This window comes from Mustela nigripes, chromosome 1 (genome assembly GCF_022355385.1).
Source record: "Mustela nigripes isolate SB6536 chromosome 1, MUSNIG.SB6536, whole genome shotgun sequence".
Taxonomy (NCBI): Eukaryota; Metazoa; Chordata; class Mammalia; order Carnivora; family Mustelidae; genus Mustela; species Mustela nigripes.
The window spans coordinates 37,944,740-37,972,700 of NC_081557.1; the positions used below are offsets into that span (position 1 = coordinate 37,944,740).

The following is a 27,961-nucleotide window of genomic DNA, read 5'->3' on the forward strand; positions in this document are numbered from 1 at the left end:
TATTTATTTGACAGAGAGAGAGATCACAAGCAGGCAGAGAGGCAGGCAGAGAGAGAGAGAGAGAGAGAGAGAGAGAGGGAAGCAGGCTCCCTGCTGAGCAGAGAGCCCGATGCGGGACTCGATCCCAGGACCCTGAGATCATGACCTGAGCTGAAGGCAGCGGCTTAACCCACTGAACCACCCAGGTGCCCCTACTCCTACCAGTCTTATTCAGGATGGTCTAGAGGTCCTAGTCAGCACAAAGGACAACAAAGAGAAATAAAAAGCACACAGATGGGCAAAGAAGAAATAAACAATTCCTCCATTTGCAGACGATATGACTGCCTATGTAGAAAATCCTGAGGAATACACAAAAGACATTCCTAGAACTAATTAGTGAGTTTAGCAAGGATGCAAGATAAGAAAATTTTTAAAAATCAGTTTTATTTCTATATACTAGCAATGAACACATGGACACCAAAATTAAAAATACGATGCCATTCACAATTGCTAAAAAGAAATACTTAGGCGTAAATATACTGTCTTCCAACGAATCATTCTACAGTCTATCCACATGGGTCTACCTCTGCCACAAGGGCAGGAACAGTATTGTTTTGCTCTCTGGTGAAAACAAAAGACCTAGCCAGCACCTAGAAGGCATATAACATTTGTTGCCATGACTCACGCCCTACTCTGTTTAAGACAGACTTTTCTCCCCTTTATGCTCCCACTGAGATCACTGACTATTAATAAGTTCCACCTCTGGCTTCTGCCTCAGCTGGTCATCATGGCCCAGGAAGTCCCGAGAAGCTGTTTCCATTCCCACTCCCAAACACATACGAGCTCTAACATTACAGACAGCAGGGATTGGAAGTCATTTCTACAGGCATCTCTCAGCCACCCAGAGAGAACATCAGGCCCTTCCACATCAGTCCAAAGGGGTTCCCAAGGTTTGGCCAGAAGACTCCAGATGGCAACACGTGACCAGTGCTCACGTAGTCTCATCCATGCTCTGTGCTGGGAGGAGTCATGGGTGCTGTTCCACTGTCTGAAAACTCACTTAGAACGTGAATTGAGGTGCCTGGGCGGCTCAGTCAGTTAAGCAGCCAACTCTTGGTTTTGGCTTAGGTCATGCCCTCAGGGTGGTGGGATTGAGCCCCACCTTGGGCTCCGTGCCCAGCGAGGAGTCTGCTGGAGACTCTCTCCCCCTATCTCCTTCTGTCCCTCCCCGGTGTTTGTGTGCACTCTCTCTCTAAAATAAACAAATCTTAAACAACAACAAAAAGACTATGAATTGCCCAGCTGTGCTAAAGAAAGTACTCTGCAGAAGGAAAGCCAGCTGTGAGATAGGTCAGGGCCCAGAGGGCATTCCGATTTCTTCTCGCCCCAGAATTTCCCCTCTTATTTCAATGGGGAGAAATGAGACTAACAATCATTAGGCAAAAGCCAAAACCTCAGAACAAGACAGACTCTTCTCTCTGTGTCACCCACACCCGCAAACCACCAAGCCCACAGCAAGCCCTCCAGGGCAGATCTCAAATCCTGACCCCACCACCACCCCTCGAGAGCTGGTTACACTCGTCACTGACGAGGGCAACTCCGACAGACTCTACCTTCTCTTCCCTCACTCAATTTTCAACACATCAGCCAGAGGGATCTTTTTAAAATGTAAATCAAACCATGTCAGCCCTCTCTCCAAAACCCTGCCACATTCCCAGCCTGCCTGGTCATTCCCAGTTGAACCAAGCCTTGATGATGACTCCAGTGGTTCAACCTTCATGACATCCCTGCCCCCACTTTCTGCCACTCTCCTTCCCATACTCCAGCCACGCTGGCCACCTTGACCCTGCGGTTCCCACTCCCTGATGCCCTTTCCCCAGTGACACACACGACTCACTTCTTCACTTTGTTCACTATGACATACGCTCTGCTACAAGTTCATGAAAACCCATTTCCTCTCTCTTGGGGGCACATGGCTAGACCCTAGTTCTTAACAGCCTCCCCTGCAGGTAGAAGCAAACACGTGACTGAGTTCTGACTAATGGATGAGACACAGACTTCTTCCAGATGGACCCATAAAAACTTCCTGACAAGACCCTCTCTCTTCTTACTCATCCTCCAGCTGAATGGGAAGCAATCTAAGGGCCTCAAAGAAGGCAGAGACATAAGATACAAGGGGTGGAGGATGTCTCTCAATAATCACAAGGAAGGAGCAGCCACACCAGACTCTTTCTGTACGAGGTAAATAAAGTTTTACCAGAAACGAAGAAATAAAGTCTTCTTGAGTTGATACTCTGGGATTTGGGGCTGTTTGCTACGTCACCTAATAGTTTGGTCTTCTCCCCAATGAGACTTTCTTTAACTACTCTAAAATTCTCCCAACGCATCTTAGACAACCAACCTCTTCACTTATCGCTCACCATAGTCTTTATCATCATACTGGGTAATGTACATTTTATTTATTTATTTTTTCTCCGTCTCCCAATTTTGAATGTGAGCCAAAGGCAGGAAATTTTTGTGCTTTTTTTTTCCACCCTTTGCTGTATCCCCTGGGTCTACAACAGTGCTTTGCCATGTTGTAGACAATCACTTGATGTTGAATGAACAAATACACGAATGTATGAATGAGGTACCTGGGCTCCAAGCTCAGAAAGGCCTCAGGTGAGGCCCAGCTCTGCCACTGATTAGCTGTGTGTCCCAGGACAAGCTGTTCTACCTCTTTAATATGCATTTTTTCATCTGAAAAGTGGGGCAAGTAATATTACTTTCTTTATAGAGACTGGGAATCATTGAGATCATGAACATACATCCCTTAGCACAGGGCCGGGTAACAGCTCAGTCTCCGTAAATGCTGATTGCTACCCTTATCAGCTCCAGAGGACAGGACTGGGTGTCAGGCCCTAGCAAGGTCACTGGCAGGAGTTGAATGGATATATACATGCACAAACTCTTCTGGGAGAAATCGTGACAAACACCGAGGCAGTGAGATTTAAGAGTTGCCTAAAAGTTCCCAGTAAATTGCCAACGATCAGAAAAACATGACAACTGGTGTCAGGGGTGATGAAAAGTGTGTGCAGAATCTGCAGAGAAGTGCGACTATGGAAAGAACACCACCCAAATGATGAGAGATCGCTTTGTGCCTTTTAAGAAACAATTTTCACAGCAAACCTCAGAGAAAAGAGAGGCCTCTTGCATCATGGGGACAAGGTAATAAGGTTATAAAAATGGAACTCAAATAAACCACACACAGGGCCCACATGGGCCCAATTTTCCAGAAAAAAAAAACAGCGATTGCTACAGCATTAAGATAAGGGAGTCACACTTGGGCCTCCACATTGCCAAGAGCTTTCGAATACCATTAGGCTGCAGAAAAGCTACTGGGTTTGCCAGATTAGCAGAGCCAGCTCTCACCTGCCCCTCTCTGTCATGCACACCTCTTTCTACTGACATGAGGACACAGACGACGATACCCAATGCCTGTGCCCACTTCCCCACCTTCAACACACAGAACCATCCAGAATGGACAGCACATCGCTGTCTGCAGCCGGATGCCCTCTCCAAAGACCCACCCCGCTCTCTCCTTGCCTCAGACTTGCTCTTAAATCTCACCTCCTGGAGCGCTGCTGGCCTTTGTGCTGGGCCCTGTTGACAAACCCCCTCCTTGAAGCTCTTTTCTTCCTGTGGCTCCTCTCGCTCTCAGCAAACTCCCCCACTCCCACCCCTGCAATCCCTCTCATCTCCTCCCTGAGCAATCTTCCACCTGTGTACCCCTGATCACTGGCACTCCAAACCTCTGGTTCTAGTGTCTGCTCTCCCCCTCTGTCAGAGGCAGGCCAGCTTTGGGGTTAGAAGCAGAGATTCTGGAGCCAAATCAACTGGGTCTGATCTTCGCTCTACGGCAGCATGGTCTTGGGCAGCTAAAGAATTCCTTTATGTCTATTTCTTCATCTGTGAAATGGAGGCAATGATAGTACCTGCCTTGGGTCACTGTAGAGATTAGATGTGTTAATAGATAGGAAGAGCTTAGAACCATGCCTGGCATCTGATACAGACCCGAAAACAACAGTTTCCGCCAAACCCTAGACAGATCTCCATGTCCTTCCACTTCCATCCCCTTTATCCACCTTTTAGCTTTGCTGGCAACGTCCAGTCCCCATGTCAGCCAGTCCTTTAAGGTGCCGACAAAAGCATCTCCTCCACACCCCTTCCCTGACCCTCCGTCTACCACCCTCCCTCCCCCTTCCCACACTAGCCTCCAGAGGAGGTGGAACCCCGCCCCTTCCCTAGCAGGGTGAGGCTGACTGCCCTGGACCCTCTCCTTAGCTGCCGGTGAAGGATCCTCAGTTTCGACTTCTTTTATCCTTCCCACTCCCAGTTCATGAGCTCCTCAGAAATAAGGGTTTCTTCTTCCCCAATTTTTATTCCCCGCAACCTTGTGTGCTGGGAAGACTCAGCTGACATCTGCTGGATTAGGTTGAAACGGTCTACATACTCATGAACCAGACACTGAAATGGCAACAGCAGATCCTCAGGGCCCAGGAAGCCTTCCCCGCCACCCCAAAGCCACACGGATTCCAGGCTAAAAAGAGCACTGGGAACCACGTTAGTGACGCTCATTTGTCAGTTTCATTCTGGTTGTTTCCTTATGACCAACAGAAAGCCAAACCCTCCTGGCAAGCTTGCACCTGCTTCCACTGCTGAGAGCACTTCCTGACAGGCTCACTCTGGCTTAAGGAGACGTGTTTATTAGTTTGTTTGTTTGTGAAAATCCCATTTACTTTTTCTTGTTTTAGGGCATTTCTCGAAAACATCATTAGGAAGGGATCACTGTTTATTTTATTCTACTGTTTTAATCACAGCATCAAAGCCATAGAGATACAGAATTCCTCAATTTGAGCTGACAAATTACTCCTTAAGACAATGTACTGGCTCACCTCCACACTTAGGGACAAACAGGTCAGGTATTAATTGTAAATATGTAGCCTTTCTCTTGTCTCATCCCACGTTGCTGTTGCCCTGCTTCTTTGTTCATGGAAAACACAACAGAAACATTCCTAGCATTGAAAGTAAAATTCAAATATATCTTCACAACATTTTTCTTGAAAAAGGGAATTCCGATTGGGCCGTTGCCACTAGGCTAGATAAATGCCAACCTAATAAAATGATTCTGGAATACACAAAGACAGCTAATGCAGCATTCGCCGAAAGAAAAAAAATTAAAAGCAACCTAAACGCCCCATAATAAACTCACGGCTTATTAAAAGCATTCCCTTGATAGAATATTACACAGCCATCTTAAATGAGCGTGATAAAAAACAAGGGAGCCACATGGAGAGGCTGAGGATACAATCTTGAGAGTAAAGGGAGTGCAAACATGCAGGCATATATACTGATCCCCCAGGGGGCACATCAGGCTCAGACTTTGAAGTCAGATGCAAAGGAAGATAGGAGAGAGGTGAGAGGAAATCTCACACAACAAGGCCAAAGAGAAAGGTCGCAGCCAGACAAATGAGGCCCCTGGGTATAGGGCAGGGACCATGGTTAGGAGAGCAGAACAGGAAATGGGAAAGGCTCCACAAAGCCAAGGTCATTTCAGGAATTACATCCCAAAGCAGGCTCAGGGGATGGGAAAAGAGCCCTCCCTAGGTCTGCGGAAGGAATCAGTCCCTGGATTAGAGAACTATGTTCAAACCCCTAAGACAAAGTCAAGACTAGTCCTCTCCACCCTGCCACACCAGGACTCAGCCCCACCCAGGCCTCCAGGGCTAATCCTGACCCCAGGCAGGAGGGATTTAAGAGCCTCTAGCTTACCACCCAGGAACTTGACGTGGTGCTAAACTGGCAGATAAAGAAAGCAAACCCCCAAGAGAATGGGTATCTTGACCACGCCCCGCAGAGAGTTACGGGCTGTGCTCACACTTAAACCTGAGTTTGCCAGTCTCTCGGTTTAAGGTCTGCTGAAGAGCACGCTGGTACAAAACTGACGATGAGTCGGGCTGGTTGGCCCAGCACAACGTGTAGGCACCTGGCTGATTCCAGAGAAACAGTGGCTTATGAATTGGTGAGACCACCCAGAGCAGGGCAGAAAAATCCCAGTGACCCGGGGACACCAACAGTTCCCCTCGAGGAGATAAAGCTCGCTCCTGCACCCAGTCCATGCTGAAGCCCCACTTCTAACTCCTCAGTCCCAGCACTTTGTTGTCTCAGCTAAAGCTCTGCTGTCCTGTGGGTACCAATGCTTATCCCTAATGGCACGGCCTCTGGCACTGGTATGCCACCTGTGGCTCTCACAAGACAACTCCCTCCTGACAGGAGACAACGACTCCAAAGCTCTTCCCCACTTCCCCTGACCCCCTTGATTCTTAGACCTATCCCATCAGAATCCCTAATCTGGACTCTTCCTGCCAAGTACAAGAGGTCAAACTCATTGCCCCAGCATTTACGGTCCTCCCTCACAAGGCCCAAATCGCCTACCAGCTCACGCCTCCCAAGGCACCCACTATTGTCCCCGGACTGGCCAGGGCTACTCTCCAAAAGCCGTACTCTCCCAACCCCAGGCTCCCTTGGAGCCAGTGCAAGCTCTCTCTGCTTCTCCCCTGCCTCCTCCAAACTCACCAGTGCTGCTCACATGGTCCCCAGGGAACGAGTGTAAATTAAATCACACTGTCTCCTTGGGGCCGGAACAGCCAAAGGGCCAGACTCTCATGTGTGGAACTAGCAAGTCACCCAGCCACCATCATTCAAAGGACTAGGCACAGGAGGCCTTCTGCTCCCCCTGATTTGTTCTAAAGATATTATTAGAGATTTCATCACTTAAGTGGTTGTCAAACTCTTGGTACCCCTTGGGAGGGGAAGCACATATGAGGCAGCGATGCTGGAGCCACGACCACCCATAAGGGCTTGCTGAGACCCTTGCGCCTGTCATGGCTGCCAGCAGCAGACACTTCCTGAGCGCCTACTCCACGCCGCCCCACAGGTGTGGGGTCCTTAGCACACAAATCCCAACAAGACCGCCTTCACCCCACAGGACTCTGGGCTCATACAGGGAGAAGAGTGAGACAAGTCCCACTAATGCCACAGAGGGAAGGGCAGTGAAGAGCGGAGGAGGCCATGATGCAATCTGGCCTGAGGACGGTGGTCTCATCCCCTAAGGATGGTCAACACCAACCATGAAAACAACTGCAGAGGGGACTCACTCGGTGTTTCCTACGTGCTAAGCCAATATGCCAGACCCTTCACTTGCTTTAGTGCAAATTTAGTCACACATTCATTAGCCAGCCCCTGCTCGCTGCCAGGCACTTTCTGAGGCTCTGGGGAGACAGCAGCGAGTAAACTAAAGGCTAGTCTCCTCTCTCGCAGCTTGCAGCTTACCTTCTGTTGAGCAAAGAGACAAGAAACCAAATAAGTAAGTAAAATGTAAACTATGTTAGATGATGGTAAGAGCCAAGGGGGAAAATAAATCAAAGGGGAAACGGGAAAACATCTGAAAGGCAGTGGGCTGAATCGTACAACATTAAACAGGGTGACATTTGAGAAAAGAACTGAAGGAAGTGAGTGATCACGCCACACCAATCATCTGGAGGAAGAGCATTCAGGGTGGAGGGAGCCATCAGAGGAAAGGACCTGAGCCCGAAACAGGCCTGGCAGGTTTGCAGAACAGCAAGGTCTCCAATGTGGCCAGAGTGGAACAAGAGAGGGGCAGCCAAGATCGTGCTTCCGGCCACATGAGTTGTGCACTGTGTAACTTGGGAGCAGGGGTGGCCACCCACATGCTCCACAGTGAGCTCGGCACGACTCAGCTTGCTTGGTTACATACCAGGCCCTGGGGTGGGAGATGAGGTCAGAGGGGCACTGGGCAGCCTTGTGGGCCACGTGGAGGATTTAGTTTTTTCTTTGAGTGAGACAGGAAGCTACTGTCAAGAGGGTTCTGAGTCAGGGTATGACTCTAATGGACCCCTCCTCACTGGGTCGCTGGGCAGAGAGCGCACAGAGCAGGGCAAGGTTGGAAGCAGGAGACCAAGGCAGAGGCCTGCAGTGATCATAGTCTAGTGCATCTTGTGTTTCCTTCCCAGTCCCATGAGGCAGTTCTATGATCACTCTTTTATAGAGGAAGAAATGGAGGCTCAAGAGAGATCTGGTAACTTACCCAAGGTTACTGGGTGAGGCAGTGGCAGAACCACCAGGATTGGGAAGCAGGGGAAGAGAACATTCCAGGTGCAGTGAGCATCACCAGCCATGAAGTAGGAGCTCGGCAGGGCCTGGCACACTTAGGGCAGGCTCGTGGTGCAGGGAATCTAGAGCCCCAGGGCAAAGGGCAAGGGCAGCCAGTGAAGGCCTGTCCGTGCCCTGTGTGCCCACACAGAGGCCTCCCCGCAGTGTCCAAGTCAGCCTGGCTGCCTGGCCCAGAACCCCCAGCTCCTAACCCATCCCTCTGCTCCACGCTTATCCTTCCCATGTTGGCCCACAGGCAGCCAGGAGAACCTTTTAAACACAGAAATCATGTGTTAATTTTTTGCTTTCAATGCTCCAGTGGCTTCCCATCATACCAGACACACAGGAGACCCTCAATGAACAGTGAACAAAGAGATGGGTCCCTCATTCCCACCGACTCGCGCAGGCTGATCCTGCTTCAGACCAAGGGAAAGCACGCCTTCTCTGTGCCCTCCTTAGCAGAGGGAGGCAAAGCCATGTCCAGGGGTCAGGGGGGCCTGCCAGCCAGGCCGCTGTGCTAACCAGATGAAACATAGGAGCAGAGGGGATAGCCATTCAGACCACCTCAGAGGCAACTTTGGGATTAAACTTGTTTTAAATAAAACTGCTTATTTCAAAGCAACCTGGATTCATTCCACCATGCTAGGGCCAAGTGAAGGAGGTCTGCAGATGGCCTGGGCCATCATGACTGTAACAGGTGCACTCCAGACAGGAGCCTTGGCCCTGAGGCCTCAAAGCTCCAGTCCTCAGTGAGGACACTGTGTAAGAGAACCCGGGGGCCTCAGAGCCACAGGCACTAGGCAGGCAATGGAAGGCCCTCCTCACTGAGTCTGTGTCTTTAAGGGGTGGATCCAATGACTGCCTCCTTCTCCGAATGCCACAAACCCCGAACCCCAAAGCTCTCCCAGAAACCAGGGAGACTATGAAATGAAGGCTGAAACAAAACTTTACAAAGTCAGCCAGTTGATAAAGGGACAAAAGGATATATGGCCCCAAAGATCACAACCACTCCCGGGGTTTAAATCCAAGTCCTGTGAGGGCTGCCCTCATGCCGAAGACCTTTGCTATCTGTAGAACTATAGAAACATGCAGACACACACATGCATTTATGCAGATATATTTTTAAAGGAATGGTAACACCACGAAAAGGATGAGAATAGTAACAAGCTTCCCCACTCCCCAAGAAAATTGATTTAGTAACAAAGAACCTTCCTGTCGGCCCTGGTAGGAGTATTAGATAATCACAGCATGAATGACTTCTTCTCTGGTTCAGCATCACAGCTCATGGGTAGGAGAGCAGTTGAGGGGAGCTCTGGAAGCCAAAGTGGGTCCCAGACCCCTCTGGGAGGCAGGGAACTAGAAGCTTCCCATACTGCATCAAACCAGTGTGAGGAAAGCTTCAAAGGCTTTGTTCTTTGAAGGGGAAGATGGGAGGAGAAGGGTCAGCAAACACAGTCACTGAGGTCCGCAGGAGGAAGGGTGTCGAGTTTCCACAGGAGTGAGGGTCGTGTTTGTCCTGGTTTTTCAGAAAGCCGGGGCACAAAGAGCAGGACAAATGGCCCATCTGACAGAGAAGCATAATAGAAAAGAAGATTCAATAAGGAAGCTCAGGAAAATCACTCACAACTACCCAACTTCTAGCTTTTCTGGGCAGTTGAAAGGCAAGCAGAGAGCGATGGCCAAAGGCCCTGTAAGCGTGGGTGATCGAGAGCTGCGGGAAGGGCCGTGTCACCCAACATGGCCTAAATCCGCACAAGGCCAGACTCTGAGCCCCCAGGAAAGGACCAGGAGTGGGTACAGGATGGGGTGGCAGGGAGGAGCTCATTAAAACAACAACAACAGAAAATCCTGGCCCTTAAAGGAACAGTAGTCCAGCATCCGACTGGAGGGACACAGCGAGGCGGGTCCTCACCAGAATTTGCAAATAAGGGCGAAAACACAACGCTTGGCCTAGGACAGATGGGGGCTGCTTTGTGGGGCTCATCGCTCTGTGGGAAAGGAGGATGTGTGCCTGCAGCCCAGAGATGGGCAAGTGGGATGACCCAGAGGGTCAGCCCCGGGCTTGGGGGTCGTTTGCTCTCCCTGCGGGGCTGCAGGCCCACACCTGGCCCCAGGCAGACTCAGCTTCCCTGAGACACCTCCCCAATCTCTTCCCTCCTCCCCATCTCCTCTCCTCTCATGAAGCACCAGGGACACAGAAGGTGCCAGGCCTTGGAATCATCCCAACCCCAGCCCGCCTGTTCCACTACAAAAGGGCACAGGTAACCATCTCTGATGCCATTCTTACAATCCATAATGAGCTTCATTTATTTCCCTGCAAACGATTTCTCTCACCCACGGGAATGAAAGCTCCATGACGGCAGAGGGCAGGTCTGCCTTGCTCATCACTGTGCCCCCTGACAGCATCTAGAACGGTGACAGCCACATCACAGGACAGCAACAGATCAATGCAGGGCTTCCGACACCAAGCTGTCGTCTGCGGGAGCTGTGCCAGAGCGGGCCTTGCCACGGTCGGGCCAAGTGCTCGCTGGATGGCCCAGTGGCTTCTCCAAGGTTCTGCAGCCAGCTCAGTATCCCCACCCTTCCCCTACAGTCCTCAGCCCTCCTCTTCATTCTGTCCTAGGAGCACAGCTCAGGCCACTCCCCTGGGCAATGACAAGGGCAAGGGACACCTGTGATGGGGAAGAGAACAACTGCTTCTCTTCAGTCTGCAAACGTGGTGGTGGGAAGAAACCACGACCAAATCTATAGTCACAAACAGATGGCGGGGAACAGGCACGGAGGACATAGGAAGTGCAGGGCCTAAGAGAACAAAGGACAGGGTCCTCCAGTCCCAGGTAGATGGAGCTGGGGGTCCCTGAAGAGCACAGGGGTATAAGAGAAAGGAAAACAGTCCCATGGCGGGTGGGAAAGCTGCAAAGTTCATTTCCATAATACAGGCTGGTCAAATTCCAGGAGCGGAGTTCCTTAGGACCTCTTTCCTGACATATTACAAAACAATTGCTTTCTGTGTTGATTTCCACAGGGAAAACATCCTCCTTCTAACAAATCCCTTAACTTGCAGAAAATCACCTGGCTAGGTCTAAGTTAACATGAGAGCTTATAGCTCAGGCCAGGTTGCCAAGAATAAAAATTCTTGATTTGGCTGGAGAGTATTAATTTACGAGACTCATTTTTAACTAGCCATTTATGATTATAGGAGTAACACAAGCTCAATATTGAAAAATAGAAAACCACAGAGAAGGAGATGAGAATAAAAATCACCTTGAATTTACAAGATGAGAACCACTGTTAACATTTTGGTGCTTTTCCCTCCTTCTATGCATGAAGCCTTTAACAGAGGCAGGAGCATACTGTGAATGTAAGCTCAAGTCCTGCTTTTTCCCAGTAAAGTCCATTTAAAAATACTCCACTGCATTCCAAGAAAGAAGGTCACTCTTAGTGAATAAACAAATTAAATAACAAAATGAATCAAAGTTAAAAAAATTTTTTTGATTATCCACTGAGCCCCCATTTCTCCAGCAAGAGAAAAAAAAAATCATTCTGGCCAGGATAGAAACACCCATAGGATGGAAACCATAAGCTTATCTTTGTAATTGCTTACTTCTATCATATTTTCAGTAAACATTCATTGTTTTGAACAAGCCACATTTTTTTTTTTTTTTTTTTCAAATTAACAGGGGAGGGGCGCCTGGGTGGCTCAGTGGGTTAAAGCCTCTGCCTGCGGCTCAGGTCATGATCCCAGGGTCCTGGGATCGAGCCCCGCATCGGGCTCTCTACTCAGCAGGGAGCCTGCTTCCTCCTCTCTCTCTTCCTGCCTCTCTGCCTACTTGTGATCTCTGTCTATCAAATAAATAAATAAAATCTTTAAAAAAATACCTTTTTAAAAAAAATTAACAGGGGAATTTTACAACCCCATCTTATTACTTTGAAGTAAGAGGTTAAGTTCTGACAGCCTTGGAAGGCTTCGTTTTCCAATCTGCAGGCAGGCCAGACTATTTAACAATGATCAGTTCTCAGTCATGGACCATGACATCCAACTGGAAGTCCTAACTCCTGTTTTGTTGGATTCAGTCACTTCCTCAGTGGAATAAGCAAATGGCCTCACCATAGATGTATTATATGTCCTGCACTACCAGGTTGGGAGCTGCCCTGAAGGCTGCCCATGTCCCGGTAGGGCACCTGGTTGTACACGGAGGTCCAGACTGCAGCCAGTAGAGAGCAGAAGAACCGCTCTGCCCAGCAGAGAAGACCACCCAGAATCAAGATCTCTTCACACAATGCACTTTCTTTCCCACCTCTCACATATCACACATTCATTCACATTTCACACCAGTATGTCCATGCCAGCCGGTAAACAGCAGGTGCTGGGGACACAGGTGAGTAACAATGACGCAAGGCCAGTTTCCACGGAGCTGCAGTTTGCAGAGCCCATCCCCCTTCCATTACTCTCACCCCAAGCCTGGAAGACAGGAAAGGCCATCACCGTTATTCCCATATTGTAGATGACAAAGCAAACGGTTTTCAAAGTATTCTGCCCCATGTTATGAAGCAGAAGAGGTTGGACTCAAACCTAGGTCTTCTGGCTCCTAGCTCAGTTCCCTGTCTACTATACCACTTAAACTGATGAATCTTCCTCTAACAGACAACGGAAGTCTTTCAGACTATTCGTATTCCTTCTGGCACCTTGGCTTTACCTGGCTGCCTAGTTTCTGAGCCATGAGTCGCCCTGAGTTCCAGATGGTCACACATGTCCTGATTTCTCTGTGCCTGCCTAGGTTCTGACCCTGGGCTCAGGCATCTCCCCAGCTCTCAGGAGAGCTTCCAAACTCTACTGAATCCTTCCCATGGGTACTGCAAGGCAGTACACCGCAAGCTTCTCCTAATGTTCAATCTCCTCTCCACTATTAAAAATAGATTTTGCTGGACTCATGACCTCCCACTTAAAGATATTTCTCAGCCTCCTTTTGTAGTTAATGAAGCCATATAACTAAGTTCTGGCCCCTAGGATAAAAGAATGTGCTACCGCCAGGTCTTGACCTTATAATGATACTCCCCCTTCCCCCAGGAGATGTTCAAATTAGAAGCTTCCCCCTTCAACCACCAAGTGGAAACCACATAATGAAGATGGAAGGCCCAAACCACTACCTACTATGGACTAGTTTCAGCCATTGTGACTGTGGATCTCTTTAATACAGGAACTTACTTGGTATCCCAACCAAAAAGGCTTGAGTACAACAACACTTGCTTTCTATGTACACTTGCTTTCAGTACAACAGGCCTGTTGTACTGTTGAGTACAACAGTTGTACATTCTCCAAGTAAAGCCCCTTGCCACTAATTAAAACTTCAAAGAGGAGGTTCAAAACTACATAAGGAAGTGTTCCATTCAGATTTATTTAAGGGAAAAATTCTAAAAAATACAAATACCAGGACCTCAAAGATGATTTATGTTCAGATCCCAGGAAAAATTGAAAGAGCGCACAGAAGCAAATCAGCCCCCTTTAATAACAGGAGGGGAGAGCACTGTAAGTGATAAGCACGACCAGTCCTCTCTCCTACAGCGGCTAACTCCATTCCTGGAAAAGGCACCAACAGCCGAAATGATGTGAGCCAAGGCTAATTTCTCCATGGAAACAATGTGATAACAGGAGCTTGTGTTCCTAACCGAGAACTTGATGGTCAACTTTTAAAAGACATTACATAAATTCCATGTTTGATCATCTATTAAAGCCTTTGGACTTCCTTTTTTTTAAAGAATATATTTTATGAGAGAAAGATAGCATGTGGGCAAGGGATAGTGGGCAGAGGGAGAGAGAGAAGCAGACTCTCCACTGAGCAGGGGGCCTGATGTGGGGCTTGATTCCAGGGCCCTGAGGTCATGACCTGGGCCGAAGGCAGATGCTTAACTGACTGACTCAGCCTGGCTCACCGAAGCCTTTGGGCTTTTAAAGCTAGAAGCGCTTTTGGTGTAACAGTCTGCCACAAAAGATATAGGTGTATTCTATGCCATAGAAAGCAACTGCAAATCAACTAACCCAACACAACCACCAATTACATGACCTTTTATTTATTCTGATTCGCTAACAGTGTATAGCACAAAACACTCCACTTTAGTAATTACTGCGGACTTCTGAATACAGTAAGTCAGATCAATTAACATCTTTTACAGAGAAAGCAAAGAGAAACTTCGGAAAAGAGTAAAAGTTAAAGTCAGTAAAGCAATGTGTTAAGTCCTGGCTGCCACCGACTAGCTTTGGGACCCGGGGCAGTAGTTTAAACTCTCCAGATACTTCATAGCCTGCAAAATGAGTCTTTATAACACCTCTCCTCATGGGGCCATAGTGAAGACTAAACAAGACAATGCATGTAAAAGCTACTTCATAAATCACACACAGAGGTAAATGGTACTATCAGAATCATGACATTTGCAAAGACTTTGATGGGAAGATTTTGACAAGCAACATAATGAATGCTGAGTGGTCTACAAGCTACCTGGCCACTTTCTGAAAAACTGACCCAGAGCAATCCTTTTCCCTGCCTTTTGCTGCACTTTAAATTCGCACATGCATAAGAGGGCAAGAGTTAGTCAATCTGCTACATTCAGGGCTGGCATCCATTTGTTCATGGGCTGTAAGCAGCCAGCGAGAGCTGCTCAATGTCAGCCATGGGCTACAAAAAAGACAGAGCCACAGTGAGCTGAGGCCACTGTATAATGTGTCATTTATTGACCAAAAATGCTTTCTGTGCTGTCAGAAACCTCAAAACCAGGGGCAGGAAGCATGTGGAGTACGAAGGAAAAAGGAGAAAGAAGATGATAGTGGTTGAGAGTGTAGGCTCCAGAGACTGTCCTGGGTTTGAATCACAGCTTTCCCACCCACTGTATGTTATCTGAAGCATCTCTGGGTCTCAGTCTCCCTAATTAGAAAATGAGACTGACAGTGTCCACCCCACAGAGTTACTTATTAAATGGGAAAAGGCATATAAGCACTTCGCACAGTTCTTGGCAGATGGCAAATGCTGAAATGTTAAGTAATAATGATGATGATGATGATGATACCATGCTAAACGAACAAAAATTAAGATCTGGCCCATCTCCAATCAAGACTTTTCTACAGGCTTTAGAATCAGGTATTACCTGGACAGTGTGCTGGCTCACCCATTAGTCCCTAGGCTAATCAAGGTTCTTCTGGATTTCTGCCTCATGCCCCAGGATAGGTGAAACATCTAAGCATACCCAACTGGCTGTCTAGATCCTGACACTTGTTTTCTGGCTCACAGCTGCCCATCTCTATTCTGAGAGGTATGTGCAGAGAACAGATTAATGTGAGTATCTGCGCCTAACATTTCCAGCCATGCCCAGGCTGTGGCTCCGCATCTCTTTAAGGGTGAAATATATCTCCACCTTCAAATACTGCCCTACCCAGCAAAGTGAGGCCCGTCAGCACCCATCTGGTGGACAGCGCCGCATCCCTAAACAGGCCCTGGAGGCGGGAGAACTCCCTTCACTGCCCTCCAGGCTATCTCTGCAAGGCCAGTACTCCTTCATGGTGAACACTACAGCTGCGGCTCCCTTGGCTCCCTTGAGCCCTGGAGCAACTTTACAGCTTTCAAAACCTTTATTCTTTCCTTATCTCATTCCAGCATCAGAACAACACTGTAAGGGGCTGGGCAGGAATTGTTACACCTGTTCCACAGATAAGGAATCAGCCCATTTGAGACATTCAAGTAATTTGGCTCAGGCTCTCTGTTGCTTGAGTAGCAGAAGCAGCCCAGAATGCAAGTTATCTGGTTCCTCATCTGGTTCTCTTTCCAGAAAACGTGGGTATTTGTTTTTAAATATTCAACTTTCATAATGGTGCTTTGCTTCTGGAGAATTCATTAACCAAGGCAGCTCGGTCACAGTACAGTGAAGATTCACATACTTGAAAGACACTCACACAGGCAGATGTTCCCTGCACTCTAGAAATCTAAAGGGTGACGGAAAACAGCCATGCCAATTAACATAATTGACAATTCCCAGCTCTGGCTCCCTCTAACTGTCTGGATTCAGCTAGCAGCCTCCTATCAGGTCCCTGTTGTGGCTAGTCCCTCTCCACCCTGATCCAACTGAAACACTGACACTGGATTGATGCTTCAGGATAATTATTTCACATAACTGAAATAGTAATCAGAACCACAGTAAAAACTAACTCTAGTGGTTCTCCCTCCACTGTTGACCAGTCTATACCTCACCAGGTAAACTTTGACTTGCCACTTAACTTCAGAGTTTCCTAATCTACAAAATGAAGGAGTGGGCTAAATAGAGCCTTGTCTATTTCCAACTCATGACTCCAACACCCCAACCAAGTCCAAATCCTGCATGTGGAGGACACTGGGAGACAGCAGCGTCCAATGGTCAAGAGCTTCCATGGCCTAGTTTTAAAGCTTTGATCCTCTGCTTTTTAGCTATGCTCACCTTAGGGAGGTCACTGGATCACTCTATGCTTCAAAATCCTCATCTCTAAAATGATGCTAATAATCACAATACCCTTTCATGGGGTTTTACAACACATTAAATCAGATCATGCATGTGAAATGCTAAGGACATCATAAGACATGATGTGCTTCGTGTTTAGGCATTGACTGATCTTCCAAACTTAAATTTCCACCACTTTTTGAGAACCCTCCATTCTACGCAAGTCTCTGTTCCTGTATACAGGTTGGTCATTCCTACTTCTATGCTTTTAATTATGCTATGTTCCCACCCATCTACCCCCTGGAAATACCTGTGCTACCCCTTGTCTGTGACTCTAAATCCTACCCATCCTTAAAGATCTGGACTAAACCTGATCATTTCCATGAGGCCTCCTTCTTCCCATGACAGCTCACAAAGAGCTCTCTGGTCTCTGAATTCTTGCGGTACTTACAAATAGTCTAGACTACTTCACTGCATTATACATGGCCTTGGATTATCTTCCATCAACAGATGAAACTGCAGGCTCCTTGGCTATAACAACTCATTCTTCTTTAAAAATTTTCAAGATTTGGGTGCCTGGGTGGCTCAGTGGGTTAAGCCGCTGCCTTCGGCTCAGGTCATGATCTCACGGTCCTGGGATCGAGTCCCACATTGGGCTCTCTGCTCAGCAGGGAGCCTGCTTCCTCCTCTCTCTCTGCCTTTCTCTCTGCCTACTTGTGATCTCTCTCTGTCAAATAAATAAATAAAATCTTTTTTAAAAAATTTCAAGATTTTATTTTTTAAGTAATCTCTACACCCAACATGGGGCTTGAAACTGTAACCCCGAGATCAAGAGTCACATGCTCTTGACTGAGTCACCCAGGAGCCCCTACAACTCTTTCTGCTTTCTTGCCTCTGGGTTTAGCCTGAGTGCCTGGCCTTTGGCCCCTCAGATACATGTTGACTGAATAAATAAATGTGTAGTACTTATGCCCAAAGAAATACACAGTAAGTTTTCTTTCCATCAATGTGGCCCAGCTATTGATTTGCTGTACTTTGAGGCCAATTAAAGATAACATAAAGATGAACATCAGCCAGGCAAGGACAACCATGGCCAGTTAAGTCCTGATCATCAATCAAAGATACTAGTATCTGACCAGGCCGAAGAACAAGAAAAACACAGATGTCCAAGGAAGTGGTCACCTAAACTCCGAAGTACACTGTGAGACCAAGCTCACGAGGGCTAGACAGGGAAGGAAAGTTGAGGTTTTCCCAGGCTGAACTCATTCATTTGGTAAGTACTTAAGTAACTACTCTGTGCAGACGCTGTCGTAGTTGTGAGGATATAGCCAAGAACAAAAGAGACATAATTCTGTTCGGAGTCTAGCATCTACGGAGGAAGGCTAGGTATCATACCACCTTCCAGCTGCAAAGTGAAACCCAGCAGAAACTTCTTGCCCCAACTCCTTGCTATGCTTTCATGTAAGGAAAAAAGAAAAAGACAAAAAACAACATCTCATTCACAACTGACCATACAGAGGCCATGCTGAAAGTGCTGTTTTAATCCCAAGAAGGCTTCCCTTCTGAATCTGGTGGGGAAGTCTGCAGCAAAGTGCCCATGCCCTGGGCCATGTGAGCTCTAACGCCCTGTGTCCCAGAGTCCTTTAAAAGGCAAACCTGTCAAATAGCAAATGTGGTTCATGACACCAAAGGGAAACAGAAAGGGGCAAGGAGGAAGGGAGGGACGGTCGTTAGCTCGCTTTCACCACCGCAAAACCTGAGGCTCTTTTCTCCTTTGGAGCAGAAACCGCTTCTATCATCGAAAGCCTTAAAAAAAAATTTTTTTTTTCCTCCAGCAGGATACTGAAAATAGCTTTGCATTTAACATTTAAAATTGTTTTTGATCCCACACTCTTTCAGCTCTGCTCTCTCCTGCAAATTCATTCCATTCCCTAAGGGCACTTATAAGTATAATTCATAAGTAACAAACCATAGTCACCATTTTTATCCCTAAGAGTTAAAAAGAAAAACCAGTTTACATAATTATATGGAAGATAAGTTGGCCAAGAACACAGGAATCTTATCTGGACCGAAAGTTCTAGGACGAGATTTCTTTCCACTCATTAAGAAAGATAGCAGATCAGCATGAGGGTGCAGACGGAGTGGGCTTTCTAACTGCGGAGCACCATACCCGGAACTTCTGGAGCTCCTCATTATTTGAGTACATCTACTTCTTCAAGAAGAAACTGGAGGCAGCCATTTGAGGGTAGGTTGGAGCAATGAAATATGTGTTTTCCCACGGTGGTGAGAAAACAGGCTTTTATATTCAAGAAGGACCAGAGAAGTCAAAGCTTAGGGAGGGCAGCTTCCTCCAAGTTATTCAGCAAGTCAGGGGTGGGGCCGAGACTGGGCCCCAGGTGCTCCCAGCTCCCAGGGCAGGGCTCTCCCCACACTCTGCATGCCACGGGCTCATTTATAACATGGGGAGCTAAATCTTGAAGGCACCATGGGAAGAATTCCTTTCATAAAACTTTTTTTGGCAGACTGGAAAAACAGGAAGAGATGGTCCCATTGATGCTAACAGTAAATGACCTAGAATGCCACATCTAGATGAGGGGGTCCAGCTGCAGAAGGCGTAATTAATGCTGTGAATACTTCAGCGCTAAACAGCATGGCTTCAACCACAGTCAGCGTGAAATGGTGTTTTGTGGGCTTGCCTGGAAATTAAGCCATGGGTCGGTTCATCTTTTTCTATAGAAAAATTCATCCCAGGTTTCAAGTGCCTTACAAATGAACTTTTGGAGCAGACCTGCTTAGAAGATGGCTGCACATGTGAAACAGATTCCTGAGGGCTGAAGCCCTGCACCAAACACAATGAAAACAGCAATCGCTGATGAAACGTGATGGGGGACATTTATGAGAAAACCCTTTGAACCGTTAATTTATGTGCAATATAAAGTTTTATTAAAAGCCTTCTGTGCAAAGTCTAGTTAACTGCTCTTTATACAAGATATAACTAAGGCCCAATGCTCCCATTCTGTATGTGAGTATTTACAGAGATTTTCTGGCACTAGGCTCAGGTTACAGGGAGGATAAAATATCTGCGTACAAGGAACAGATAAACTGGTTACCAGTCCTTTGCCTTCCTCAGAAACAAGCTCCTTCCAAACTCAGGGCCTTTGCACTTGTTGTTCCCACTTTTGGGGACACTGTCCCCTGATCTTCCTGCAGTTGAGCTTCAATGTCACCTCTTCAGAAAGGCCTCCCCAAGGGACCCAGCTAAAGCAACCTCCCTCTCACCATTCATTGTCACTGCTGTTTTACTCTATGCAATTGCCTTCCTCGCATCGACACTATCAGAAAAGAATGTCTTCAACTGTTCATGATCTGTCTCCGGCTGGGACTCTGTCTTCTCTGGTATCTCCTGTTAACAGTATTGTGTACACAGTAAGCATCCAATCCACTACACTGAAGGGCTAAAGGAGTACAGTTGGAGAATGGGAAGTGAGAACAAGATACTTACTTGGGAAACGATTGAAAAATGAGAGAGCTGGCCATCCCGATTAGCTACAATGTGATAATTTGCTAATTATGAAGCACACTGCTTCTGAGCAAATGGCTGGCAATCGAAAGTGACAAAGAGAGACAGAGTGCATAAGTGAAGGGGCAAATGTCACCAGAGGAGGCTTCATCAAGCAAGAAGTGCAATTTGAGGCAGGCTAGGACAAAGGCGACAGGCCCCTTAGGTCAAGGGGGAGAGGCGAGCAAGACAGACAGCAGGGAGATGTAAGGCCTGCGGGCGGCTGAGGCAGGGGAGGGCAGAGCTAAGCAGCACAGAACCTCCCACCTCCGGCTCAGTCTGGCAATGGGGTTGGGGTGGAGAAGCAGGGCCACTGAGGGGGAATAGGGTCCGACTCTGGAGAGCCTGGAGCACTGAACATGGGGGCGTCAACCACAGGCCACTGGCAACAGGGCTGTTTCTGGAAGGCAAAGTTGGCCCCATTGTATGGAAAGAACTGAAGGAGGCAGAGAACAGAAAACAGAAGATACCCTCACTGGTCTAAGTATAAGGGGCAAAAAGAGCTTCTTCCCTCTGCCTGGATATGAGAATAACCTAAGTAAGCAAGATGTCAAGGAACTCCCTCCACCCCTCCCTTGAAAAAGACAATTTCCAGAATCTTTCACAATAGCATTCCATGGCAGATTCAGGTCAACTTCCCATACATCCTACACTTGGATCACTCAAGGAGGATAACAGAGGTTCCAAACAATAGCTCTGAGGGCACAGCATGTCTTTCCAGGCCTTCCAAATCCAAGGTTAATTACATTCAGTATAGCCTGTGTTTATTATCTTTCTATTCTTTGGGGGAAAAAAAAGAGTGGTATCTAATTCCACTGTGCAGTATATATTTGAACATTATATAACACATTTTTATGTAACAGGTTCTTGACATAAGACAGTGTTTCTCTTACTATCTAAATGTATTCAGAAAACAACTGGTATTAAAAAATATATATATACACCAAGGCTGTTGATGCCTGCTTCGGGCTAAAAAGCTGGGGAGAAGAAGAAGAAGGTGGTGAGAGACACTGAAAAGGTCTCCTCCCCAGTGAGGAGCCCTGCAGATGGCTAGAGGAAGGCAAGGGGTACCAAGCTCCGTTGGAAGGTTCATCCAATGCTCGGAGCTGCCCAGGGAGGGGCTGGCTGAGCCTGGCAAGGCCCATGTCAGAGCAATGCCGCAGTAGGGCATGAGGAAGCAAGAGAGACAGACATGCGCAACACGATGTGAGAAGAATGCTCGTGAACTATCGGAACGGGCATTGTGTCCTGCTGCAGAGGACTTCAGTCGTGATGAAGAGGAGGTGTGTGACCACATGCGTCAACAGTAAGATGGGTTAGCAACCCCCGCGGGCCTGCTTGCCTTCCAGCACGGTGCTGGGCACCGCACACACAGCACTTCCAGTAGTGGCTCCTCCCTGGCCCCCGTCCCTACCAGCAGACCCAGGCAACAGAGCTTAGAGAACAGACTCTGGAGTCCTCGGGCATAGATCCTGCCCACCCCATACCAGCTGAGTGACCTCGGGCAGTCTCCAAAACCACATCACTTGTGGGGGAAAAAAAAAGAAGATAATTACGGTACCTACCTCACGGGGTTGTGATGAAGATTAAATGGGTTAATAAACATAAGGTGCCTAACATCTTTGCGGGCACACAGACAGTGTTCAATAAATGTTAGCCACTAATGCCACCAGTACTATTATTTCTGTTTTGCAAATGAGGTTAAGTGAGACTCAAGCTAACTAAGTGGCCCAGATCACACATTTCAAACAGCAGTTGAAGGCACAAATATACACAAACGTTTTACTCAGTATACGTACAACATCCAACGGGTAGAGTATTAATCAGAATAGGAAATCAGGCAGACCTCCATCCCCTTCTTTAACCTGGCTTGATGAACATGAGTTTATACTATTTCAAAGTACAGCATGTACGAATGTAAAAATCATTTCTCATCGTATGCCAGCACTCAACATTCCCCTAAAGCAAAGATGACTAAAGCTTATCCAATCTCACCCCCCCAACCACTTTAAGTCCCAAACTCAAACCTCTCTTCCCTGTAGACCTAACTGTTCGTGGTCATGTCCAACGTGTGTCTGTGATGCAACCCATTCCAACTCCTCCTCCTCAAAGATCACTGATTAGATTGGAAAAGCACATCCCGAAGGCTCCCTGTGCCTGTGATTTGGGGAAAGCAAGATGAACTCCCCGCAAAGTTGTCCCAAGCAAGCAGGGGAGACAGTCCCAGAGACAGCCCAGCCCAATACCGATGCAGCAGTACTATGAATTCAAGCTAAACCAAGGGCCAGGGGGCAATGCTGCCAGGTGTTGTGGAGGGGGAAGAAAAACACAATGAAGAAATCGTTCCTGGAGGATCACGCACCTGAGCTGGGTCTTACAGAAGAGTAAGATTTTGACATGAGAAAGCTGGAAGATGGAATGGGACAAGGGCTGGTCCAGCCAACAGACAGCCTTTCAGTTTGACTAAAGAGTCCCTTGCACGTGGACAGGCAGGCTGGGTACGGAGAGGTGAGAAGGAGCAGAAGTACCAAGAGCTAACATTCACTGAATGCTCAATATGTGCCATGAAGGGCTTCATGTATTTTTTTAAATAGTTTTAACTCATTTAATCTACACCACAGAGATCCCAGTCTTATAACTGAGGTTACCAAGACACAGCGAGCAAAGCAACTTGACTACATGTCATAAAGCTGGTAAGGAACAGTTAGGATGTGCGATCTGCTCCAAAGTCTGCACTTTTCACCGCTCCAACAAACTGGCTCTCAGGACAGCTTGGCGCTGAGGGGGCACAGGCACCGGTGTGTTATGAGGATGAAATGAGACAGTGCTTGCAAGCAGTTTGCAACCCAGAACTCCAAAGTCACGAATGCCGGCTCTCAGCTGCCGTTAACATCTACAATGAACCTGCTGGCAGCTGAAGCAGGAGAGACAGATTAGGACTGAAAATGGGCCAGGATAAAAACCTACCTTTATGCTATGTAGGAAGGGAACCAAGAAAGCATCATGACCTAAAGGCTGAAGAAGAAGGGAATTTCAAGAAGAATGGAAAGAAAAGTAGGGGAACAGCTGCACAGGGGCCGGGAATGACCATTCTGGACTAAGGACAGGCCCCTGGAATTCAAGACGGAAAGTTGGCGGAGATGTTTGAGAACTATGGAGAAGGTGGTAGACGAGAGCAGGCAGAGGGTGGGAGATTCAGGAGTACCACATACAGACAAGTCAAAGCTGCCTGCTGCATCACGGGCCCGCAGAAGGGCTATGTCCTCCCCCCTTCCATCCTTCCTCTACTAAATTGAGATGAAGGTTTCTCTGGGTTTGTGAGGAGCCTGAGGACAAACAGCCTGGAGGATTTTCAGGGGGGCAGGACCATGGCAGCGCTGGGAGGGAGTGGCAGCAGGCCCAAAGGGAGGGCTTCCTGTATGCCAGGCATTTGCCATGCACCATCTCCCTTGACCCCGACACAGACTCTGTGAGGCAGACACTGTCACTGCACCGCAGAGGAGGAGCCTGCGGTGAGAAGGATCAAGCAATTGTCTAATCAGAACCCAAGTCCCAGATCTTGCCACTGAAGTCCAGGCTCCTGCCCAAAGGGAAAGTCCAAGGAAAAGAAACAGACGCAAGATCCAGTTGCTTTTTCTGAACTGGAAAGAGAGGAGGAGACTTGGGGTGTGGGGGGGGAGATAGAGAAGACAGGACCTTCTGAGCAGGAAGGAAGAGATGCTGAGGGGGCTGAGCAGGTCTTGTTCTGAGAGAGGAAGAGGAGAAAAGCCAGGGTGGCTGTTTGGGGTAAATCTGGGGGTCGTGACAAAGTGGCAATGAGGTGAGAAAAGACTGCAGAAGGGTGCCTGTGTTCCTGGGCGACTCACTAAACCTCAAGGTCTAGAGATGAGTTTTACTTCCCTGCAAGTATCAACCATGATGCTAACTAAAATTCCTCCGTAACTGTAACATGGTAAGGGGCAGAAATTGCTTCTTTTGAGACTCTCTCTTACCACCCTCAGAGCTCATGTTGCAATCACAAACAGAAGACAGCTCACAGAAGGAAAGCAACTCTTACAACAAAAAGAGATAAGAAATATTTAGTTTCTATAGATTTTCATGCAGTTGTGCTAACAAGGCCAAGTCTTTCCACCGGGCTTGTTCACTGCTTAGTATATAAATTGCACAAAGATGGTTGGCATGGAAGGAAAAAATCTGAAAACACGGCCACTTCCCTTTCTTCCGTGTGGTAGGCAAACCTCTTCTGCAGAAGGCAAACTCCTGAGTCGTCATCATTTTCTAAATCATTCGAAATGGAGTCTTTAAAACCCCATCTGTTGTTCTGTTTAAGTTTCCTATGAAAATAGGACTTCAGCTCAGATGTTCTGGAGGGAAATTAACAACCTGAACTCAAATGTATTAAATATTTAAAGATGCAGAGAACTCTAGAGCAGAAGGAACCTTTGAAATCACCTAGTTCAACTGCCTTACTTTCCACCTGGGGCATACAGAACCCAGAGAGGCTCAGTGACTCACTCCTGGTGGCACAGCCATGAACACCCAAGTCTGGGCCAGAACCAGAAAGTTCTAACTCTCAGGCTAATGCTCTTCCACCACCTGTTCCTTTCTCTCTCCCTTTTTTTAAACTTTAGGAGTTGGAATAAGGCACAGATTTAACCGTAGTTTAAATTATTATTATTATTCACTGGCTACCATCAAAACCAAAATATCTCCACAGATCCCGCTTCAGATGATATAGGCAATTTTGAAGCCTTCTAAATAGGTTCAACAAGCTGTTTTAAAAGCTTATCAGTAACGCGAACTCAGTAACAGATCATGGACCAAAAGATTCAATTTTGTGTTTTTAAAAAATATTTTGGAGTTTCATTGATATGGAAATTTAATTTAACAGCAGTGACTCCCCCCCCCCACCCCACCTTGCAAGCACAAAGAGCATGAGATTATTCAAAACTGCTCAGGAGCAGCAATGATTATTTTAAGCTCATGATTCAACCAGTACATTAATTAAAAACGCCACCAACCCAAATTGACAGATCCTGATATCAATGGGACCAGAAGAATTAAAATAATAGTTGTCATATAAAAATAGATTAAAACGGGGAACAGCAGCAGATGTCAGAAGAACAAGCCTGCGTTGTGGGAAATGAGATACAGCTAAGGGGCAGCTTTTGTGGATTTCTTAAAGAACGAAGACCCTGGAAATACAGGTACACTCAAGAAATGCTTCCTCACAAATACTGAATCTTATTTCTGGAAGCTGGGTGAGAAAACTTCGCTAATAATTCCATGCCGAGGAACAGCTCTGTACGCAGGGAGAAGAGACTGGCAAGCGCCAAAGTGCCCAGACAAGGCTACTGGACCGGGAAGGGGCCAAGGGGCTGAAGCGGAGGAGGGAAAGGGGGATAGGGAATGTGGGGCGAGGGGGGCAAGCCTGGTCCCTCATCGGCCAGCACCTACAGTGACATCCGACGCCAACGTCCAGTGCAATCCTTTCTTCTCCTGCACCTACCCTCCGACACCTGCCTGCGCTCCGCAGCCGGCTCTCAAGACCCCTCTGTCGTTGAGAGGGGGTCGTTGACTCGAGCCCCACAAGGTCGGCATTAATTTTTGCTCTTCCACTTCTATCTCCGAACAAACGAGAGCACTCCTGGCTGTCAACGCCCGGCAACCGAGAGCGGGAACCTTTCTTTTCTGACATCTGTCAAACCCGGCGCTAGAGCCAGCCTCGCTGCGCCCTCCGCGGGGCTCCAGGGCTTCTAGGGCTGGCGGTGGGCGCACACCGGGACGCCGGGCGACATCCCCGTGCCGTCGGGCACCTGCTCGAAGACCCAGAGAGGTTGCTCCGGGGCCGCCGAGGACCCAGACGGCGGAGGCCGGACGAAAGTTCGAGTCCTGCGGTCTACCCCATTACCGGCCCCGGATTCTCGGGTGCAGCGCGAAGGCCCGCAACAGGGCCGAAGGGGCGAGCAGACTCGCACTCCCCAAGCCCGACGGAGACGCCCTCCCGCCCCCTCCCAGCCCCACAGGCTCCCGAAAGGGAAGGGGAGGAGATGGGGAGGAAGGGCAGAAGAGGCATTGCTTGCCCAACGCCCTTGGGGTGCAGCCGTCAAGAATAGTCCTCTCGAGGGTCCCCCCAGCTCCCAGGGATACATCCTAGGACTCGCCCAGAGCCGGATCATCGCTCCCAAAGGGCGGAGCTGGCCCTTTAAGAGGCAGCTGGCTCCTTCCCCCCCCCCCCCCACCCGCCCCCCCGTCCCCCGTCAGGTAGCGATGCCCGCGGAGGGGAGGTGGGTACTCCCGCGGACACTTTCCCGGTCCCTTTAAGGGCGCCTGCGGCACCTCTGCCCGCCCTATCCTGCACCGCCAGCCCCCGCGAGAGAAGATGGGGGCGGCCGGGCGCGGCGCCTTTAAGGGGCGCAGCCTCCCCGCGGCTCGGGTGGGGGCAGGGAGCGGGCACGGGCCCTTTAAGGCCGGCAGCGGGCACGTCGGGCAGGGTTCCCCGGCGGCCGGGCTGCGCCCCGGGCGGCGGCGGGGGCGCGGCGCCTGCCAGGGTGCTAACGGCCCCCGACGGGGTGCCCGGGGCCGCGCCGCTGGCTGCGGCCAGCCCGACACTCACCGTGGCTCGCGGGAGCGCCCGCGTCCGCGCCCCCACTCGGATCCCGCGGCGGCGGCGGCGGTGAGTCCGGCGCGGGTAAACAGGCACCTCCGTCCCTGACCTACTTTCTGCCTTCCCTAAATGTCGCACCACTAACCTACTTTCCGACCAATCCGCTCCCCGCCGGCCCAGGCCCGGCCCCCCGCCCACCAATCGCTGTGCCCAACCCCCCCTTCCCCGCCCACCAATGGAGGAGCCCCGGAGCCCGGATACCTGCCTCTTTCCACCAGCCAATCCGAGTGCTCGAAGGGAGCCGGTCTCGGCGGTCGCCTCCAGCCAATCCGTGCGCCGCTTGGCGGCCCGCTGCCCAGTGGTGTAGCAGCTAGAGAGGCCTCTGACCAATGGCGGTGCGGCGGGGGCCGGTTTACCTGCTCCTTTCCCGCCACCAATCGCTGGGCGCAGAGAAGCGCACGCCCCGACGAGAGGACCAATCGGCGCGCGTTCCCTGGATTTCCTCGCCCCTGCCCTCTCCCTTCCCCTTAGGTCTCCCGCTCGCGGTGGCCACTGCGGGTGCAGACGCCGCACTCCGGGCGGCCGGCTGGGCTGCCCCTCTTCTCCGGGTCCCCGGCTTGCTCCGGCTCACCGGTCTCATCCCTCCTCCTCCCCTTCCTCCCTCGGGCACCCTGACAAAAAGCAGCGTTTCCTCCCTCGCCTCCCTCCAACTCCATCTAGGAAAGCAATTTAGGAACGCCGAGTGCCAGACCCTTCCTGAAACAGCCGGGCTTGCCAAAGTCCAAACGGGAGAACGCGCGCTTCGTGTTTCTAGAAGGCTTCCCCAGCCAGGCTTCTTACGTTCCTGTCGTCGGTCTTGACCTCCAGGCGTCCCGCTGCAGCTGTCATTCTCGCGGCTGAAAAGACAGAACCGGAGCCCGCGGCGACTCCACTGCACTTCCTTCCCGCCGCGGGGGTTTGACCGCCTACTGTGCGGCCGACTCGGTCCCGGCGGCCGCCGACTCGGCCGCGGAGAGCTGTGCAGGGAGTGAGACGGCGGGAAACAAATCGTTACCAAAAAATAAGTATTTCATAACAGAACACATCTCGGGTGCTGAGAAGACAGCGAACCCGTCTTATTTTTGTGTCTCAGGCACTTCGCAGAGGGC

General features: G+C 49.1%; 1 protein-coding gene across 5 annotated transcripts in view; it reads right to left on the reverse strand.

Annotated features, from left to right (window-relative positions):
- BMAL1 (basic helix-loop-helix ARNT like 1) overlaps window positions 1-26,988 on the reverse strand; it is a 99,975-nt gene extending 72,987 nt beyond the window's left edge. For 3 of the 5 annotated variants that reach the window (XM_059408007.1, XM_059407996.1, XM_059408002.1), the window contains exon 1: window positions 26,823-26,987. The gene's annotated coding sequence lies outside the window, so the exon portion shown is untranslated. Of the gene's footprint in view, window positions 1-26,822 lie in introns of all 5 variants that reach the window. The other 2 variants (XM_059408009.1, XM_059408003.1) reach the window with 1 other exon arrangement.
- Between the last annotated feature and the right edge of the window lie 973 nt (window positions 26,989-27,961).